The following is a 6,481-nucleotide window of genomic DNA, read 5'->3' as shown; positions in this document are numbered from 1 at the left end:
GTTTTCTTCAGCCATGTCAACATCTTCTACTTCCACTTCATAATTTTCATATGCCTCCCCCCTTCCTCTTCCTCTAATGTGGCATTGAGTTCCCTATTGTTGCGTCTGAAAACCTTTGCCTCTTGGTCCGCCAACGGATGAGCCTGCAAAAACTGAGTTAGCACAAGAGAGCCAGTGTGACTCCGGCTAAGGACTCTCCGATGCCCAAGTCAGGTCTCCAAAGCAACAACATTTTCAACTTAGTAAAATGTGAGATCCCTCATTTGATCCTCATACCTAGGTATTTATAGTGTGGCCAGGGGCAGTTATGGGAAGTGTCCTTGTAAAGAAAGAGTCTGAATTAGGTACGAGATCTCGTACCAGAGTTATGTTTGGAAGTGGACTCTTCATATGGTAAGAGTCCTTAGTTGAGTAGGATACGACTCTGTTGTTTGATAACGGCTGATTCCTGGTGACTCAACATATCCCGTGATCTTTGGGATGAGGTGACATAGTCCCACGACTTGCTCGGGCTACGGTTGTTGTTTCGATTTAGGGTTTTATAGGGAGATTCAATCCTTCGTACTAGGCTGACCTTTCGCTATGCCGACCTGTGATTTGAAGTCGATTTTGTGTAAGGGCCGAGTGTGAAGCCTCGGTCCAAGTGTAAGCACTCGGTTCTTTCATTGGTGGTTGCCTTGTCCTCCGAGTGTAGACCACTTGGGTCTTTCTTGTTCTTCAATCTTGAGCATGAATCTGAGTGAGAGTACTCAATCTCGCCTAATCCTGATCCGAATGGGAGCATTTGGCTCTTCTCAATCATGAGCCGAGTGCTCAGACTCGGCTCCTCACAATCATGAACTGAGTGTGAGCACTCGGTTCCTCTCCATTATGAGCTTGTTCCCTTGGTGCGTATTGCTAGTTGGGTGTGCCAAACGCCGATCGAGTCACGGCTTGGTCCAAGCAATTTTTCATGTTCTGTCTCTGGGTGGCCACGTGTCATTCTTTTATTGATCTATTATTTCTTGATTCATCACCTATCAAAGTCATCTTCTAGTTCCTTGTCAGTTTCATCATTTCCATAATCTTCTTCATTCCTTTGATCTCCATAAACTTCTTCATTCTGATTAACACTTACTCAGATTTCTTCTTGATTCCCTTGAATTCCATAATCTTCTTCATTTGGAATATTACTTCCTTGTCTTTGTCAATCCCTTTATTTCGATAATCTAGGTCTTCATCATCTAATCTCATCAAACTACTTCCAGTTTTACCAATTGTCCTTATGTTAGCACTGGCACCACCTAAAGTGCTACCTCTTCCACCAACATCTGCATCCATATTACTGGACATTCATAGTCCAGTAAATTCACTACTATTGCTTACACGAGTAGTGGCATTGCTCCAAGTTCTAGTAGCACTACTGGATGCCCTACCAACTGAATTAATAGAAATAACCCCTCTTCTCACAGGTTGCTTTCCAAACCTGCTTGTCCCAGTTCTTGGTTCATTTACTCTGGGAACTAATAAACTAGGGAATCCATTGATTGTATTCCCATCAACCACAGACTCAGACACTTGTAATTCATGCACAAATAAAGACATCCTCTCTGCTTTTGCATGCAAACCCATTACTTGTATCAAAGTCTCATCACTTATAACCTCTATCTCTTGGGGTTGATCTGGTAATATACACCTCACACTAAAATATACTGTATGCCCCATAGGGGCCTCATCTCTGATCACTGAATTGTAAATATCAGACAATACATCCAAATACCCATACCTATCTGGGTCTATCCATTTCTCAATTGTTTGCCCATTGTAGTAGTAAAATACCGGTATCCTCAAATCCTTTGCTTATTGTATCTTTGAAAGGCAACCCTGTAATGGTATAATACAAAATAGGGTCAATAATCAAATGAGATTTAAAAAAAAACTAATGGATATAACCTATTCATAGTATTTTGGTAAAATGCAAATGGTAAGGTACCTTTAAGATAGGTAGTGTGGAAAATCACTCTATTTCCAGAGTTCCCCATAAGCCTATATCCTCTTCTCTACACAAGTAGCAACTGTAAATTAGCACTCAAGATTTATGAAGCTCGACAATATATGGTACCATTGCACACTCAAGATTTATAAAACTCTAAAACACATGGTACGATTGCACACTCAAGATTTATGAAGCTCTAAAACACATGCAGATAACAACAGGCCCTAATCACAAAACCATTACCCATAAAACATACACCTCAGGCCTATTATGGAGGTCTTTGAAATTACAATTAGAAGGCCTCATATCTGGATCCCAAGTGATTAAGTGGAGGTTTTGAACAGGGGAATAGATCCCCAGAACTGCAGCTATATTAAATCTCAGGTTGCAGAGAACAGCATATTGAATCTTAGTTTTTAAGTCAATATAGATGAGATGAGATGCTTCCATACAAAATTAAGTTCATTTTGGTTTGTTAAGGCTTAATTTATTTTCTTTCTATTCTTTTTGTAAAATTCTACAGCTAATGTATATATGGTGCACATGTAGTGGTATCTTAGGACTTTCAAAAGAAGAATTTGTGCCCATAAACATCAATCAAATCTCATATAAGAACAAGCAGTGGGTTAATAGGTGCACAGAAGTTTCAATGAGACAAAGGCAGAGATGACATATTCTAGCAAGGAAATACCCTTCCATTTGATTCAACAGTCTGAATTCTTTTCCTAGCTGCTATCTAGCCAGGAGAAAAAAATATGTATGACTACTTCATGACAACCATTCTGTGAATAAAACAATTGTAACAATGGAACAAACATGGCAATATTTTCTCACACAATGCTTTGCAAATTAATTTTGTATAATCAGAGCATAGAACATATGGGCATTATAAAGGATTTATATGTAATAAGAAAAACCCTATGGTGATTAAAGGTTACCTGTGATCGTCTGAGAAGGTGCTTATAGGTTAGGGTTTTGGTTCCTGTGACAAAATAAACCCCAAAATTATGAGCACAATATAATAATGTGGAACAAAAGGATGGGGAAATTGAAGACAAAGGTTCAAGAAGAACCTTCTCCTTACTCTAGTGGCCGATATGCTTCCTACTTTCTGGCCGAGAAGCTTCTCTGTCAGAGACGAAGGTTGAAGAAGAACGAAGGTTGAAGCAGAACAAAGGTTGAAGAAATCTTGGAAATTTTGTGGCCGAAAGTACAATCTTCTATGCCATTCATGTGTATCTCGGCGAAATCTTGGAAATTTCTTGTCTTTCTTCTCAGATTGGAGTTGCAAGTGAATTAGGATGAGAATGGAGTGAAGAAGGAAGAAGATCCTATACGAATTTGGGGGTTTTAGATTTAAGGGCAAAATTTTACTAAAAAAAAAAAAGATTTTAAGGGCAAAATAGTAACTACATAATGGTCAAGGGTAGTTTAGGGTTTTAAAAAAAATTAACTAGCAAATTTCATAAGTTAACAACGTAAAACTAACGGTAGGGACTAATCTGTAATATAGGGCTCTGAAGTAGGGGGTGTTCTGAGTATTTTCAGATAGGAGGGGGTGGTCTGAGATTCGGTCTCGTTTCAGAAGGTGTTTCATAATTTACCCCTTTTTTTTTGTTCTTCTGAACAAAACACTATCTATACGTGACTCACGCATGACCAGCTTGCCTTCCTCTATCTAATATGTTATAAAGAAGGGAAATTATCAGCGATACCCCCTCCGATAGTCTGTTATATTAATGCAACCCCACTAAACACCACAATATCAATTTTGGCCCAAAAACTAACAGGGCTAACTAAGTTGAATGAAAATGACAAAACTAACCTTTACACTAAAACCATAAAAAAACCCAGCCCCACCTCTATTTTTTACCTAAAAAAACCTTCAAACAAAGCTGTAAAACGAATTCCTTGGAGCATAGGCCGAACCCGTTGCAAGTCTGATAATAGCCTACTCTTTATTATTTTATTTTATTTTTTATAATTTGTTTTGGGGAAAGTTTTTATACACGATCGTGTAAATCGTGTATGTGAGAGGGTGAGAGTTTCAAAGCATTAATTAATGGGTGGGGATTTATGACTCTTCCAACTTTTTGTGAGCGACCCTGTCACATACACGGTTTACACGACCGTGTATGAAAATTTTTCCCATTTGTTTTTTTTAATAAAATAAAAAAGGAACTTACGGCATTAGGGAAGGCATTTTGGGTGTCGTTGGTGATGGAAACAACAACCGCATCTCCGACAATGGTTGGGAGATGAAATTATTGATGGGTATTTCATTCCACTCCAATTTTAGTAGCTTTTGGAAATTGATTCTAGTGTTTGATTTGGAGGTAATGGATTAGGTTTTCAAACCCAAATGAACAATGGCTTCCAATGAGAAAATGGATCTGAAGAAGATGATTGAAGAGCTGGATTTGTCAGATGTGGGCTGAGGGAGACTAGAGAGGGTGGTGGCGGGGTTGCAGTAGAGTGAGAGAAGTAATCGACATTCTTTTGTTGCTTCACTGCTCTCATCTCACCTCTTCTCGAAGGCTGGCAACCACCAAGTCTTCAACAGCGATTCTTTTTTTCGCAAAGACCAATCTTAATGACCAATCGAACTAGGCTCTTATGAGGAGTTCTAAAAATATTGTTGGCAGTAGAAAAGTGAATAGACCCTTGTGTTGATTTACAACTCATAAGAGAACCAGTTTTTGATGTAAATCTTCTAGGGTTTGGATCGCACAAAGGTGTACATCCTTGTCCCAATTTTGAAAGAGAATGGATAAGAGGTTGAGGTTTTTCAAACCTACTCTGTTGTAGGTCTACCCAGTACCAGAACAGGGGAGGTTTTAGGGTATGTTAAAGGGAGAAGAAGAAGAAGAAGAAGCAAGGAGAGAATAGGAGAAAAGGGAAAGGGAAAGTGCACCTATGTATGGGGTTGGATTGCTGAGAGCATGGTGGGGTAGGGGAGACTGGAGAGGGTGATGGCGGGGTTGCAGGGGAGGGAGAGTAAGAGCAGGGGGTGGTGGTTGTGGTGGCGGCGACGGTGGTCAGAAAAAATAGCAGAGATAAGAAGGAAGCGTTCTTTGTCCAACTAAGGAAGAAGAAGATAGGTTTAGTTGTTGTAATGGGAAGGGCAAAAATGTCTTTACAAAAATACTAACATGTTGACATCACTAATTAACAGTTAAAAGGCTTTTTCCGTTAGTTTTTGGGTCAAAACTGATATTTTGGTGCTTAGTGGGGTTGCGTTAATTTAACGGACTATCAGAAGGGGTGTCATTGATAATTTACCTAAAAAGAATGTCACGCAGCAGCGGTCCGCTGTGCCCACACAAGGTGGTGAAATGACCACCCCACACTGCCCCTCCTGTTGGATGCCCTTGCGAGCTCCCTCATTGGCCCCTGTGTTGGTGCAAGCCATGTAGCCTAGTAGTAAACCGTTCTCGCTAATTGTTATTTTTATTATTTTTTTGGTAGAAAATTGTTATTAATAAAAACTAATGAGATTGTCATATATTTGAGTGTTTGTATGCTTAAGAATTGATGTTTAATTGTTTGTATGTTTAGGAAGATATAGTAATTATTTGTATGAAGACGGTGGGCCTTGGTGCAATGGTAAAGGTTGCTCCATTGTGACCGAGTAGTCACGGGTTTGAGTCTGAAAAGAGCCTCTTTGTGAAAGTAGGGGTATGGCTGCTTACATTATGACCCTCCCCAAACCCCGCAGTGGTGGGAGCCTCATGCACTGGGAACACCCTTTTATTTTTATTTTTTTTATTTGTATAATTGGGAAGTTATTTGTATACTTATTTTAAACAAAATTTGAGTGTTTGAAACTTTGATTGCGCAAAAGGCCAAACCATTAAGGAATTGAATCGAACCATCTCAGTCAGATCCTAATTTTAGGATCGTTTAGTAAATGGGACAATTCTAAGATTGGCCCATTTGAGACTGGAACCAGTAAGGAACCTTCTCGTTTGACATCCTTACCTTTATCTTTTTTTTTTTTTTTCACTTACCACTAATTATTTCAATTATGAAAGAAGGTTCTCTGAGCTAATGACATAGAAGAGTGCACCAATGAGGTGTGACAGAATTGTTTACTAAATTGTTTCGTGCATGGGAGGGTAGAAAAGCCACTTCATGTAAGAAGGACTGAGATGGAGAGAGAGGGAGTACTAGCATTAACTCCCTTGGCAAGTTAAAGAATCTTTTTCCTTTAATTATTAATTTATTATCAATTCAATTCATGTTGCCTCATTAATATATATATATATATCATACTATTATATAAGTGCATGAACTCATGTTTCGTGGCTATTTTTTCACTTGACTATTTTACCCTTCTTCTCTATTTAAATACCCTCATTTTCTTATTATCTTTCTTCTCATTTCCTATTATTTTTCAGGTCCCCTTGACATTTTAGTTTACATTTTTTAATCTAAAATCCCATCTCCATATCCTTGGTATTTTAGTTTTTACTAAAAAAAAAGTACCTCTCTCCCTCTTGAATA

The sequence above is a fragment of the Telopea speciosissima genome, chromosome 9, assembly GCF_018873765.1.
Source record: "Telopea speciosissima isolate NSW1024214 ecotype Mountain lineage chromosome 9, Tspe_v1, whole genome shotgun sequence".
NCBI classification, from domain to species: Eukaryota; Viridiplantae; Streptophyta; class Magnoliopsida; order Proteales; family Proteaceae; genus Telopea; species Telopea speciosissima.
Note: the sequence above shows the minus strand (reverse complement) of the source record.